This window comes from Urocitellus parryii, unplaced genomic scaffold (assembly GCF_045843805.1).
Source record: "Urocitellus parryii isolate mUroPar1 unplaced genomic scaffold, mUroPar1.hap1 Scaffold_60, whole genome shotgun sequence".
NCBI lineage: Eukaryota > Metazoa > Chordata > Mammalia > Rodentia > Sciuridae > Urocitellus > Urocitellus parryii.
In genome coordinates, this window is record NW_027554101.1 from 340,534 (window position 1) to 355,690 (window position 15,157).

At 37.7% G+C, this 15,157-nt stretch overlaps 1 non-coding gene across 1 annotated transcript; it reads left to right on the top strand.

Moving 5' to 3' along the window:
- The first annotated feature begins 3,283 nt into the window (after positions 1–3,283).
- Positions 3,284–3,390, top strand: LOC144252837 (U6 spliceosomal RNA). Its single transcript, XR_013343067.1, has one exon. It is a non-coding gene; the product is annotated as a U6 spliceosomal RNA (small nuclear RNA).
- Positions 3,391–15,157: the final 11,767 nt, after the last annotated feature.

The following is a 15,157-nucleotide window of genomic DNA, read 5'->3' on the forward strand; positions in this document are numbered from 1 at the left end:
TTTAGCTCTTCTAAATATTTAAATAAGTGTAAAATAAACAAAAAAAATCTTTAAAAAGTAACACCTAAATATTGAAAGCAAAAATGAAACAACCTGTGATATCATGTTGGTGACAAACCACAGAAATGAATTATTTCAAATATACCTTAGTGGGATATACCTTAAAGACAAGAGAATTTCATTTCATTTCAGTAATACATTCCTGAAAGTATTTTAAATAACATAAATATAGTCGTGTGTTGCTTAATGATGGGAATAAATTCTGAGAAACACATCTTAGGCAATTTCAGTGTGTAAACATCATTAGGTATACTTATACAAACCTAGAAAATATAGCCATTTCCACACGTAGAAAATATAGCCATTTCCACACGTAGGTATTCATATATGGTATATCATCGCTTTGGGGATAAAAACCTATAAGATATTATACTGAATTATGTAGACAATTGTAACATTCGAAATGTTTATATATCTAAACATATCAAAACACAAAAAAGATATTAAAAATACTAGGTGACAAGAATTTTTTAGCTCCATTATTATGCACTAATGACCAAAATGTCATTAAGTGGCACAAGACTGTAAACAATTATATTGATGTCATTGAAAACTGGAACTCCAACATCAGAGAAAGAAAACACAAATCTAAGATAGATGAAGTGAAGTAAAATCTCTCTAGCATCCTGAATTTTCATGGGAATTATCTAAATGACATGATGAAAAATCCCCACATATTTCTGAGCTTTGTTCACTAAAAAGGCCTACAAATGACAGTCAATTTGAGCAATAAGCAATCCTAGTACTTGGAATGTAGCCTCTAAATATCATTTCCTATTGAAAGGAACCAAAGTTCTTTTAGAGAAATAGTTCCTTCAAGGTCTGGACAGGGAATGTTTAAGATGAACTTGGAACATCTCATAGTTCAAAAGCAAGGGAAATAGGTAACAATGACCACTAGGTGGTGGCAAAGGGTCCCAGGAGCCAAGATAAGGAGGCTTCTACAAGGCAAAAGGGGAAGAAATTGAGCATCAGGTAAGAACAATTACTATTCCTAACTGGATTAAACACACCAAATATTTTTAAATGTATGACATCATATTGACTCTTAAATAAAAATTAAAAAGATTTCAAAAGCCCCTTTGGGTATCATTTGATAATGCTAGAATAATATCTTACTATTCTGAAAAGTGTTTAAATGAAGAAAAGGAGTCAAATGTTTATCTCCTGCCTTAACTATACAAACCGAATATCTGTGTAAAGAATAATCAATCGTAGACAGGCGCCGTGGCACACACTTGTAATCCCAGTAGATGGGGAGGCTGAGGAGGGAAGATAGCAAGTTCAAAGTCAGCCTCAGCAAAAGCAAATTGCTAAGCAACTCAGTGAGACCCTGTATATAAATAAAATACAAAATAGGGCTGGGGATATGGCTCACTAGCCAAGTGCCCCTGAGTTTAATCCCCAGTACCAAAAAAAAAGAAAGAATAATCAATCATAAATTTTTATTTGTATAGGCATCCCAGCCTTTAAATGAAGAAAGAAAAATCCCAGCAACTCAGACCATTGCTATTTTGCAACCTGTAATATATTAGCAAATCTCACCAAGGTCACTGTTGACTAGTAGTCAACATCAAAGGAGAGGACATGCAGATGTCAATGCAATATTTCCTATTAAGTTTTCATAAGAAACAGAATTTCCAAGAAATATAAAGCAACAGAGAGAGGCTGAGGTTGTTAGCTCAGCACTTGCCTAGAATGCATGGAGCCCGAGGTTCAATCCCCAGCACCACAAAAAAAAAAAAAAAAAAAGCAATAGAGAAAACAGGTTAAATTGTTGTACCAGGGGGATGTCATTTATTCACCCAAACTACAATATATCCTAGAAGTCCCACAAACATATTTTTTTCAATTACTGCAAAAAGTTACAACAAAAGGAGAAATCAATAGACAGTAACTTATATGAAACTTGTTCTCCCACTGAAAGCAACCAGAAAGTCGGAATACATACATATATATATATATATATATATATATATATATATATATATATATATATATTTTTTTTTTTTTGGGTACCAGGGATTGAACTCAGGAGCACTTGATCACTGAGCCACATCCCCAGTCTCAGCCCCATTTTGTATTTTATTTAGAGACAGGGTCTCACTGAATTACTTAGCACCTCACTTTTGGCTTTGAACTCGTGATCCTCCTGTCTCAGCCTCCCGAGCCACTAGGATTAAGGCATATGCCATCATGCCCAGTCAAAATATATTTTTAAAGAGCTATTTTCAGATAGAAAGCCACAAGGGACATGCAACTGTCACCCCTAAGAGCAGGAGAACAAAGGTGAGCATTCTACCTGGAGGCACCCTCTAGACCTCAGTTTGGGAAGGGGAACCCAAATGGGGCACAACAGTCTCACTGAGGAGAGAGAGACCATAGTTCCAGGAGATTAAGCAGCCAAAAATATGTAGAGAAAACTACCAGAAAGATGGGAGCCACAAAGAAAAAGAGTTCCAGAAATCTGCATGGAGGTGGTCTTCAGTTTGGGGCTACATTCTAAGCAGTACCTGTGAGGGCCAAGAACAACTATAAGCTAACCAATCCCACAGGTGGCACTGAGCTGGGAGAAGTCTTGATTCCAGCTAGCCAGAGAGAGTTGACATACAAAAACAGTATGGTCAACAAGCTCATGAAGAAGTATTTGATCCAGGCAGCATGGCATATGTCTGTAATCCCAGCAACTCAGAAGGTTGAGGCAGGAGGATCCCAAGTTTGAGGCTGGCAACTTATCAAAGGCCTAAGCAAGTTAGTGAGACCCTATCTCAAAAGAAAAAAAAAGTTCACTCAATATCATTAATTATCAGGAAATAAACTCACAAAGACATACCCACTAGAATGGCCCAAGTGCTAGTGAAGATGAAGTCAAGTGGAAGTCTCCTAAATTGCTGGTGGAAGTATAAAATGATTGTGGTCATTTTTCAGCATGGCTTGACAGTATCACATAAGATAAAAACATACATTAAACATACATTAAATGTAGGAGGCAATTGCACTCCTAGGTATGAGTCCACTTATAGTGGCATATATATGAAACAGTACTGTAGGAAAAATGAATCTATAGTTTAAAAAAAAAGTTATCAGTGGTTGCCTGGAACAGGTGGTGAAGGAAGTCACTGGGAAGGATCCCAAGGAAACCCCTTTTCTAGTGAAAAAACTGTTGTATATCTTGATTATGGTAGTTTTTACATGGGTATCTACATTTGTTAAAACTCAGAGTGTGCTTACTTTGGCAGCACATATACTAAAATTGGAACAATACAAAAAAAATTAGCATGGTCCCTGAGCAAGGATGACACCCACATTTGTGAAGCATTCCATAGTTTTGTGGAACCAACCCTTCAGCAGATGAATGGATAAAGAAACTGTGGTACATATATGAAATGGAATATTACTTATAGCATTAAAAGAGAAAAAAAAATATGGCATCTGCGGGTGAATGGGAATATCAGGTTAAGGGAAGTAAGCCAATCCCCAAAACCAAAAGCTGTATGTTCTCTCTGAAAGTGGATGCTGACCCATAATGGGGGTGAGGTGTGTGGCAAGGGGCATGGAAAGAATGGAGGAACTTTGACTGGGCAGAGGGGAGGCAGGACAGGTGAGGGGGCATAGGGATAGGAAAGATGGTGGAATGAGATGAACCTCATTACCCGAGGTACATGTAGGACTACACATGTGTTGTGTACAACTAGGAAAAGTTTTGTTCCATTTATATACAATGAATCGAAATGCATTCTGCTATCATGTATAACCAATTAGAACAAATTAAAAAAACTCACTGATGTTGGCTATCAAGGAATTACTGTTAAGTTGGGTGATGGCCCGTGGGTTCATTATACTATTCTCTATGCTTTTCTTTAAAGCTTTTCTAATTAAATTTATTCTTTAACTAGTACATAGAAACAAACACTGCAATTATTGAAGTAGGTAACATGACATTTTGATGCATGTATACACTATGTAACGTGTAAATCAGTTAAATATATCTACCTCCTCAAACATCATTTCTCTATGGTAAAACTTTTACCATCTTTTCTTCTAGTATTCTAAAATATACAGTATGTTATGGTTACCTATAGTCCCCTACTATTCTCTCTGCTCTTATTTGAAAGTTTCCATGATAAAAATACTAAAAATAATTTTTAAATTAAGATATAACTTCAAATATTTAAAGGATTTCTATGTAGAAAAGAATTCAATTTTATAGAGGAAATCATGTGGAGGAAAATTTGGAGTCAATACAAGGATGAACTAGACAACAGAAGAACATATAGCCTTGTAAGAGAGTGACTCATGCTAGGAAATACTGGTGTACAGCCTCATAACTACTCGTCAGGGCCACAGTAAGAAAATTACAGCAATGAGTGAGAAACTAGACTAGCAGCCTTCCAAGGTTTCTTATAATACTAAGATTCCGTTGATCAATGAATCTGATTGGTGCACATCTCCCAAACACATCAGAGCTTATAACTCTCCAGTCCTATCAGATATCATACTACTTGTTTAAGATTTTACATTGACTTGTTCATAATTTTTGCATATATTTGTTAAGTCCTTTTCTTAAGGCTTTCAAAAATCACAATCATGCCTTACACCTGTTAAGACTCTTTTAGTCCTCGCACAATGTCCTGTACATACTGGGCCATCAAAATGCCTTTTTGAAATCTCCTTTCAAATCAGTCTCCTAACATTGTGCCTCTTCTTTGCCACTCACGTCTATGTCTTACCTATCACCGTACAATCACTGACCATACCTGTACCACATTCGTGTCCCCTGACCTAGACCTAGAGGAGGGCTCTGTGCATACCTAAAAATATGAATAAAGAAATCCTTCCCATATCGTGAGGCTGTTAACTTTCCAAGTGATGCTGATTCATTCTGATAATCAAATTATGACTGTGGAAGACTGCTTTAATCACTGGAAATATCATTATTCTAACTGCCTGGCTTGTACATACCCCTTACCCAGGTGGCTGCCACCATCATGAACAAACATGGAGCCAACTGAAAAATGATTTGTTTCTCCTCACCACATCTTTTCCACCCTGGTGGTCTTTCCTCCCTAGATATTCATTGTCTTTATACCACCTTCTGACTGCCTACATGAGAATTAGGGGGTGTGTGGGGGTAAAACCCTTCAAAGTGCCAGACACCTCACCAGACATTTTACCTTGTCAAATCATTTAATTCTTATGATTGGAGTAAGCATTATCTACATTTTTCAGATGAGGAGAACTTTTTTCAAAAGTTTAGTTATTTGCCCAAACTTCTAAATGATAACCTTGGGATTTGAAATCAGATCTACCTGGCTTCAAAATCTATACATTTTACAAGGAAAACAACAACATCATATTTATTACACAAGCCTTGAAATAACACAACCTACAGGAAACAACTTCAGTTGAGGAGGATTACTGTCACAATGGCCCTCCAACCTCTAAAAGCTTTCTCATTCCTATAATTCCTATAATTAAATTCTCCAACCTCTAAAAGCTTTCTCATTCCTATAATTCCTATAATTAAATTCTCCAACCTCTAAAAGCTTTCTCATTCCTATAATTAAATTCTAAAAGTCCAATATCAACAAATACCAATGGGGGGGAGGTAAGTCCTAAAATGCTTAGATAAGCTTCTAGACAGATTAAATGTCTTGTTTGGATCATGATTTTCTTTAGAAAGATCAGCCTTAAGTGACTCTTTCTAAGAAACAGATCTAACCTAATTCCTTTCATTCTTAAAACTTTCTAAGGATCCCCACTGTTAATGGTCTAATGCTACTTTGGCTCATGACTTCCTTTAAGATTTGCTGGCCTCTCCAACAGGCCCATCCCCCTCCAACTTCACACTTTACAACACCAACTATTCACATTCTCCTGCCCCCGAGAATATCCTTTTCTTCATGTTTCCATTTCTCTGAACACATTTCTTCTGACTGCCAGCTTCCCCCACCGTCCTCCACCCCAGCCTGTCTAATCAACAACAAACCACATGTCAGACTCCTGTTTGCCCTTTGCCTGTGCTTCAAACACATCTCAACTACTTTCTGACCTTATTGATCACCCTTCCAACCATAATAAATGCATTTATGGACAATAATGTTCTACCATCAAATAAATACCTCTCTTTCTGCCATTATCTTACTGTGTTTCAAGTGAATGCTGTTATCTCCCTGCCAGAATGAAAGGTTCTGAGGGGAAGAACCAAGTTTTTACAGGTGTGCAAATGTCCAGCCTTGGTAGACAGCAAATCTTCCTCATGTGCTAAACCAAGTAGCCATTAAAGCCACACCCCTATGGCTTTTGTTCCAGGAGCTATCTACTCAAAGGGTCAGGAGTCATTTTCATAAAGACATTTTAAGTTCTTCACTTCATGACCAGAAGCCACTTAAAAACTAATAAATAATCAACATTCTAATTGAAGAAACTATGTCAAACTTACCATCTTAGACAAATAAAGCAAGAATGAATGTAACAAGAAAAGTATGCTGTCCAAAAGGGTGGCATCTTCTGGCTCTTCCACATTTATCTCTAGTTGGTTTTCTGTATCAGCAGCATCAACAGGAGTACCTTCTGTTATAAGTAGCTCTAAAATTGAAAGGGGAAATGGCTATTTTATTTTATGCTATAGAATAAGAATTGTCTCTCTTCAGTTTCAATATTCATTGAGTATTTCACTAAATATATGAGTCACAGTGCCTGGAATATGTGGCTCTCCTAAAGACAATTAACACAGAGAAGAAAACTTCAAAATCCTAATTAGAGCTGTCAGACCCTTCAATTATAAAATGAACAATCTCCAGTCTACTCTCCACTACTTCCATGGCCATACAACTGCTACCAGAACAATATTTACTCAAGGAAAATTTTTAAACCAGAGATATATAGACAGGGTCACATTCAAAAAACATGGATTTAGTGCTGGTGAAACTTGTGTTTAAAATTTTAGAAAGCTGAAAGAGAGGGAATCTTGGTTTGCAGATTTGCAGGTGGAATGAGCCAAGGCTTAACACAGTATCTGGCACCTGGCAGAGATACTCAACAATTATTTATTGAATGGACAGATGACAGCTATTTAAAAAGAACACAGTAATACCAAGAGAGACTAAAGGGAATTGGGTACAGACCTGCATTGAGGCTCTGTGAATGAGGTAGAATTCCAGTTAGACCTGAGAGCTTGTAGGGGTGGAATTTCAGTATGAGTTACATGAGCCTGGGGTATGTTTGATAAAACAGCAGGAGTCCAACATGCAGTTATTAAGAAGTTGGACCAGTTGCCTCTAAGGTCTTTCTCAACCCTGAGATTCTATTCACTACTATATTTTTAAGCTTTTGCCTAATTTTTATTTAGTTTTTGATGGACCTTTATTTTATTTATTTGTATGCAGTGCTGAGAATCAAACCCAGTGCCTCATATGTTAGACAAGCGCTCTACCACTGAGCTACAACCCCAGACCCTCCATTCACTATTGGTCTATGAATTTGACTGCTGGTGAAGTCTGCCCCATTGGCTCAGCATCTCAGCACCTGAGACACATTAAATGACATTTGGGAAGATTTTACCTATTAAAGGTCATTGACATCATTTTGTGGTGGAACCTAAAAGGCCAGGGAAATAATTCATTCTTAATTTTGTAAGCCAAGTTATCCCTAATCTTGAAAGTTTTGGAGCATGAAAATAACAAATCTTAATGGTGCGTGATTCATTTTCAGAACCTTATGGAGTTAAAGACAGTTCAGAAGTCAGTAGTGTTCATATATGGATGCAATGTCTTCTGGAAAATGGGAGAACTGATATGTTATTCCTTCTCACATTAACTGAATCCCCCCCCTACTATGAGTTCTCCTACACTCTGTGTGTGCAAATGGTGGGGGGGGTTCAGATCAGTGCTGCCAAGCCCTGCACTGGTGCAGGATAATGCTTATAGCTATGCTTACAGACCAGAACCTTTAAAAACACAAAATACAGTAATTACGGCTTTATAGCACCATACTGGATGGATAAAATAAAACAATTAGTCATCATCTAATTTACTGATAAAATGAGAGTGAGCAACACAAAAGTAGAATGCTGTTGATGCCATTATTGGGGATTTTTTTGAAAAATTGTTTCTCATCTCCCGAGGCTCTATCACTCCTGCGCCCCACCCGTCATCCTGGGACCCCCTAGCCCAGCCCACGGGGCTGGGGACCGGGGGATCGGAGCCCCCGCGGAGACCCGGGCGGGGCGGGCCCGCCCGCCTGCGCACTCACTGCTGCATTCCTCATCTGCACAGAGTTTGTGCTTCGACAAGCGCTGGCCGGTGATCAGGTCCCGTTGGCCCGGCACTCGCCAGGCCGGCCACAGCACGAACAGACAGAAGAGCAGCAGTGGCGCCACAACCATGTTGTGGTCACCTCGGGGAGCCGGTGACCCGGTGGAGTAGGCTGCAGCAGGCGGCAGGGGGCGGGTGGGTAGCAAAGCACGGAGGGGTGGTGCCCGGGAAGGCTTAAGCCTTTCCCGGGTGATGCGTCAGCAGGGATATCTGGGGGTCGATCCACAGACTCTACTGGAGAACTGCACGGAGCTGGAGCTCCGTCCTTCTCTAGTGGAGACCTTCTCCTCAACTGAAGACCTTCTCCTCTAGTCGCTGCCTTGGCAACTAGGACTCTCCTTCTCGTCCAATCACCTGCCTTTGCTTCTGTGCCCTCACAAGCGACCCTCCGCATGATTCTAGTCATCACCCACCCATCCCCCCCCCCTCCGCCAACTGGCCCTTTCTGGCTTTCCTCAATGTCTCATTTCTGGTCCACCCTGAACTAGCCCACTCCACCATCACTCCCATCCCTCATTCCTGGTCTGGTACCTCCTTTTCTGAACTACCAAATCCCACCCCTGACTTGTCACAGCTAATCTATGGTTCCAGGCTCCCTCCCCTTCAAACTCCTAGAGGTTCCTTGAAGCCCCACCCCAAGATCCCTCTGATTAGGAAAGGGGAAGGTGAATGGAACTGTGAGTGAGGGTGTAAACTGGAGACAGTGGCCTGCTTTATTTTTTAAGGCAGGGACAGATGGGGGCAGAGAGATGGACATTAGTCTTTGGGCTAAGATCTTAAGATTCTTATCTTTATCCATAAGGGAAGAAATCAGTTAATTCAACAGCATATTTTTAACTTTCATTTTGTGCTACCATTCATGCCAGACGCTGGACAAAGTCCTAGCATGGTGTGGGAGTGGATGAAAATCAAAAGACAAGATATCTGGTCCTGGTCCAAAAAAGTCCACAACGTAGTGGGAACCAACTGACAAAACTGATTGTCAGAGAAGAAAGCTAGTAGCTAACATTTCTTGAACGCTTTCTTTATGTCCAGTTGTTATTCTGAAGGTTTTATACATATCAATTAATTTAATCTTCATAACAATAGTACCTTACAGTAGTAGTAGGTCCTATTCCAATCCTTATTTTAGAGTAAATTGAGGCAGTCACACATCCAGTGAGTAATGGAGCTAAGTTTCAAGCCAAAGGAGTAGACTCCTTTTCATCACAACCTATCAACTAACAAGCAATTGTTGTACTTTCTGACAAGAGGAGCAAAATCTGATTTAAATCATAATATAGCTGAATTACTGATATGTACAGTTAACAGGGGGAAGGCACAAGCTAGCCAGCCCAAGGAAGAGTGTCTGTAATGCTCCCATCCTGGGTGGAGCCATTCTCGTTTGTCTGTGACCAAGGGCTTGTTACTATAGTCTCTGCTAAGGTTATTCATCAACCTCCAACAATGAACCCATCAGTTGTTTCCCCAAATTAACTGAATCTTTAAAATTTAGAGAAAAAAATCTAGTCCACCATGTTCATAATGTTAAATAAAGAAAACGATGGAAAAAAGGTGTGCATAAACATTTGTCTACAGGGGCCATGAGAGGTCCCGGTTGGTCCAGTGTACTTCTGCGCTTTCTGGAGAACCAGTGGATCATACAGAGAAACTGTCTATCTGAGTCATTCTTCATTTCTTTTCTACCATGTATTTATTATGTTATAAAATGTATCTAGTAGGCATCTCTAACAACATGTTGAAAACTGAACTCATTTTTCTCTCAAAATCTGCTCCTTTCAGTCTTCCCTATCTCAGAAATAAGAATGACAATTTATTCCCATTATCCAGGTGCTCAAAGCCCAAAACTTACAAACCATCTTTGATCTCTTTTCTCTCACATTCCAACTCCATTCCATTAGACAATATTATGTCTTTATTTTTACAATTTTATTGAGATATAGTTGACCTACAATAAATTGCACATTTAAGGTGTACAATTTGATAAGTTTTGACATGAATATACCTATGAGACTAACACCAAAATCAAAAGAGTATTTCATCCTTCTTTGTAATCCCTCCCCTCTCCTTTTCTGGGCTGTCTCCAAACATCTCCTGTCGTTATAGATTGTTTTGCATTTTCTAGAATTTGATATAAATTATATAGCATTTTATTTATTTATTTTTCTGACTTCCTTCTTTCCAAATAAGCATTTGAAACATGCCCAGAATCTGACCACTCCTCTGCATCTGCTAAGCCAATATACAGGCCAAACCCACATCATAAGTCACCTTAATGATTCCCATAGCCTTCTTCTGTCCTTGCTTCTGCCCTCATTTTCCCCAATATCTATTGTCCTGATGGCAACTAGAGTGATATTCTTAAATATAAATTTGATCGTGTCTCTCTGCTCAAAATCTTCCTATAGCTTCCCATTTCCAAATAAAAGGCAATGACTTTAGCCAGGCCTGGTCATACTCATCTGTAATCCCAGCAGCTCAGGAGGCTGTCAGGAGGATCCTGAGTTCAAAGCCAGCCTCAGAAATGTAGTGAGTCCCTAAGCAACTCAGTTAGACCCTATCTGTAAATAAAATATTTTAAAAAGGACTGTGGGTGTTGCTCATTGTTTAAGTGCCCCTGGGGGTTCAATCTCTGTTATCAGGAAAAAAAAAAAAGGAAAAAAGCCATGACTTTATTATGGACTGCCCTGCCTTAGTATGGACTGTTCTTATTCAATGTGACTCCCCTCATCCTTTTCTCCCCATTTCCTAACATTCTTCTCTTGTCTGTTAGTTCCATTTAAATACACCAATCCCACCCCTGCTTCAGAGCATTTACACTTGCAACTTTGCCTCAACCTTAACTCCCCAAATCATCTGACTAGCTAACTACCCCCTCACTTTATCATGTCTCTCTAACAGTGGCATTTCATGTGATAAAGGCCTTCCCTGGCCACCCTACACAAAATAGAGCCTCTTGCCATGACTATCAAGCCCATTACCCTGCCTTTCTTTCTCTTCAGACTTGCCTTACCACTTTAGACTTCTCTTACCACTTGCCTTACATTTGTTTATCTACTTGACTGCTCTGACCCAACCTCAAACACAATTTCCAACAGGAGCAGGAAATTAGTTGTTTTGTTCACTACTGTTACATCGGTGACTAGGGAAATGCCTAGAATGTATGAGAGAGTTAACAAATGATTTGTTGGATAAACTCATGGTTCCAATAATATTATAAATATACTACACTATTAAACACATATATTAACTATTAAGCCCCCATATATAAATAGTACTGAGAGGAAATAAGCTATGAGAACAAGGCATTTAAGGTCCACCTCTCAGCAGCATGCATCCTCAACTCCAGGAATGTACCCTGAATGTGTCTGTTGTTGAATAAAAACATACTTGTGTGGAGAGTAGTTGTTTGGTTACATGATACTGGAATATTTAAGTAGATCTTTTAAAACTAGTTTTACTTTTTTCTTATTTTTCTTATTATAGAATATGGTATGTTGTAGAATTTTTCTTATTGTAGAATAGAAATTAATGATAATTCATTGGTGGAAAAATCAGAAGAGCAAAATTATCTAATTGCATATTATCTTCTTGATATTTACTTTGACTCATAATCAGATATACTTTTATATGCATAGTCAGTGCTTCCTGTTACTGAAGAACTAGCTGCTTAGTTTGTAGAGTTTTCAATATTTTGATTTATCAGTATTATTTTTTAAACTTATTGCCTTAAAGACATATTAACTAGTCTGGTGGATAATGAGAAGAAAATTTCTCAACTGGCCACAATAAGGTAGTGGTAGTTCTTTCTACCAGGATACATACAATTAGTGGATGAATCAGAATTCACTTTTACTCATAGCATTTAAATATGTGGCATTGATATTTAACATGATGTTTAATATAAGGTTATATTAAAAACCTTCAGAAAAGGAACAGGATAGAATGTGGTGGTGATTACTGGCATGGAGATAAATAATCTCAAGTGCATTATTCTTTAATACCTCAAAGGGAATTCTTACGGGGTAAGGGTTGAGTAATTGTTAAAGGTAAATGTGACCAGTTTGGGTGGAGGGGACATAAAATTCTAAGATATGAAGGGTTCCTAATGTCAGAGTACAATCTAAATGAGACAAGAAAAACATATCTGAAACAAATAATTGGCAGCATAATAACATATACCATTGGAAATTTGTGAAGGCACTTGCCTAGGAGCATTCAGTAGGCCTAACGCTGCTGTTACCAGGAAGAACCTCATCTATTGTAAATGATGTGCCAGAGAATAGTGTTAAACATTTATGGAAGACACAACAGACAAAATTAGATAAAATCAGATAAAACAATGGCTAAGGTGAAAATTACACTGAATGAGATTAACAGCAGATTCGACATTGAAGAAGTCAATATCAGCAAACTGAATATGCAGTGATAAAGACATTGAAGAAGTCAATATCAGCAAACTGAATATGCAGTGATAAAGACTCCAAAATCAAACACGGAGAAAGAGACTGAAATTAACAAAGCATCAGTATGCACAGCTTCAACAAGTCCAATATATATGTTATGGTAGTTCCTAAAAGAGATGGGAAAAACACATTTGAAGAAATAATAAATAAAAATGTTCTATATCTGATGAACACTCAGATTCAAAAAGCTCAATGAATAAGAAAAATGATAAGGATGACACAAATATACACTAAATGCTTAAAACCAGTGCTAAGAAAAAAATTGAAAAGCATCTACAGAAAACAGATACCATTATGTACAAAGGAGTGAAAGTAAAATGTCAAAATTCATTCAAGAACCATGCAAACCAGAAAATAGTACATCAACATTTTCAAGTTCTGAAAGAAAAAAAAAAACACTGACATCCTAGAATTGCATTCCAAATGAAAATATATTTCAAAATGATGTAGTCTTTAATGCAAAAGAATTAAGTTAAACCCTACCCCACATAAAAATTACCTCAAAATGGACCACAGACATAAATGTAAGAATTCAAAATGGACAACACATATATATGTAAGAACCAAAACTAAATGTAAGAAAGCATAGGTAAATCTTGGAGTAGACAATGACTTTGTAGTTAAGACACCAAATGCCCAAGTACCAAAAGAAAAAAATAATAAAGTAATGAACTTCATCAAATTTAAAACTTTTAAAGGCTACCATCGAAGAAAGTGAAAACACAATCACAGAAGAAAATGTTTACAATTCATGTAGTTAGAATATAACTACCTAGAATATACAAGCAATTCTTATTGTTCAATATGAAAAGACAAATGGCAAGAAATTAGAATAGGCATTTCTCCAAAGATAATATGCAAAAGCAAATAAGCAAATGAAAGGATACCCAGCACCATTAGGGAAATGTACAACCTCAGTGAGATACTACTTCACATCTATTAAGATGGTTATAATCAAAAAGATAATAATAAGTTGGCAAGGATGTGGATCAATGGGAGCCCTCACACACTCCTGGTAGGAATAGACTACAGACCTAAATGTAGCAGCTAAACCTATACAACTTCTGGAAGAAAATATAAAAAGCTGCTTGGCAGAGACTTTTAAAACTAACTAGCTCTTTCTGCCTCATGCTCTCTTTTTTTCTCTCTCTCCTCTCAGAAATAAATCAGACTTAAAAACTTTGTCTCATGCTGGGCGTGGTGGTGCATACCTGTAATACCAGTGGCTCAAGAGGCTGAGGCAGGGGGATTGCAAGTTCAAAGCCAGCCTCAGCAAAAGTGAGGCACTAAGCAACTCAGTGAGACCCTGTCTCTAAATAAAATACTAAATAGGACTGGGGATGTGGCTCAGTGGTGGTATGTCCCTGAGTTCAATCCCCAGTACCAACAACAACAACAACAACAACAAACTTTGTCTATTCTATATTCATTGTTATGGAAATGGAAAGGTAAGCTGACCGACTAGGACAAAGTATTGGCAAAACATATATCTCTCAAGAGAATGATATCTAGGATATACAAATGATTCTTACAACTTATTAATAAGAAAAATCACCCAATTTGAAAAGATGGGCAGAAGATTTTTTTTCTTCACCAAAGTAGATACAAATATGGTGAATGTGCACATGAAAGGATATCCAACATAAGTTGAAATGTAAATCAAAACTGCAATGTTATTACACATACAGTAAGATAGACAAAATTTAAGACTGATCATAACAAATGTTGACAAAGATGAAGACTATGGTATCTCTCTTAGAACTACAGACTATAACATGTAGTATAAACAATGGCACAAACTGTTAGAAAACTGTTTGGCAGTTGTTTTAAAAATTAAATCACATCTGCCGAGATATTTACTCCAGAGAAATAAAAGCATACATCCACACTGGGACTTGTGCACAACTATTCATGGTGGTTTTATTTGTAATAGTCAAAAAATACCCAGTGTTGGACTGTGGGAACATGTCTGTCTTACATGCATCAGAACCCTTATACTCATATTAACCATATAGTAGGCATTGGATTACTAACTATTACATGAATGTAGAGATTTTTTTTACTGTTAATAGAGCTTCTCTTTTATTAAATATAACAGACAAAAGAAAATCACGTATAGCACAATGAATTATCACAAAGTAAACATATCCACTGAACCCTAACCCAGGTCAAGAAATTGGACATCAAATGCACCTTCATGAGCCCTTTCTCATTGCTCCCCTAATTATTCCCTCCGCTCCCCCAGAGTTAGGCACTATTTTAACTTCTAATAACAAGGATTAGTTTTGCCTGTTTTGTTACTTTATATAGTGTAAT